We start from the raw sequence: 491 nt of genomic DNA, 5'->3' as shown, positions 1-491 counted from the left end.
AGTTAAAGGTCATCCTCAACTATTTAGTAAGTTTGGGGTCCAGCATGGGATACATAAAACCATGTCTCAAAACAAAACAACAACAAAGATAAACAAAGAGTGACGGGAACAGAGGCAGGAGGATCAAGAGTTCAAACTCAGTCTCAGTTATATGAGGCTCCGGCCCAGCCTGAACTACTTGTAACCTTATTTTTTAAAAAAGTAGAGAAATAAAGACTCTTAAAAAAAAAAAGCCATCAATAGTTATTCCTCGTCAATGCTGTAAAAAGTTCTCCAGAAAGCAAGGATGAAATGGATCTGAAATTCAGATGAAAGCAGAGAGAGTAGCTTGTGAGAGGTGAAAAGGAGTTAAAAATCTTACTTCTCTTACTGTTCTTTAAAAGAATTATTTTATTATGCATGTTTATATCCCATACTTTAAAATACTTATATTAGTTTATCTTAGCAGGCCCCAAAATCAATTGTCTCTCTGCAGTCAAAAAATTCTAAGA

The sequence above is a fragment of the Alexandromys fortis genome, unplaced genomic scaffold (genome assembly GCF_014885135.2).
Source record: "Alexandromys fortis isolate MF-2015 unplaced genomic scaffold, M_Fortis_MF-2015_v1.1 scaffold_257, whole genome shotgun sequence".
Lineage (NCBI taxonomy): Eukaryota > Metazoa > Chordata > Mammalia > Rodentia > Cricetidae > Alexandromys > Alexandromys fortis.
This window is presented reverse-complemented; position numbering follows the sequence as displayed.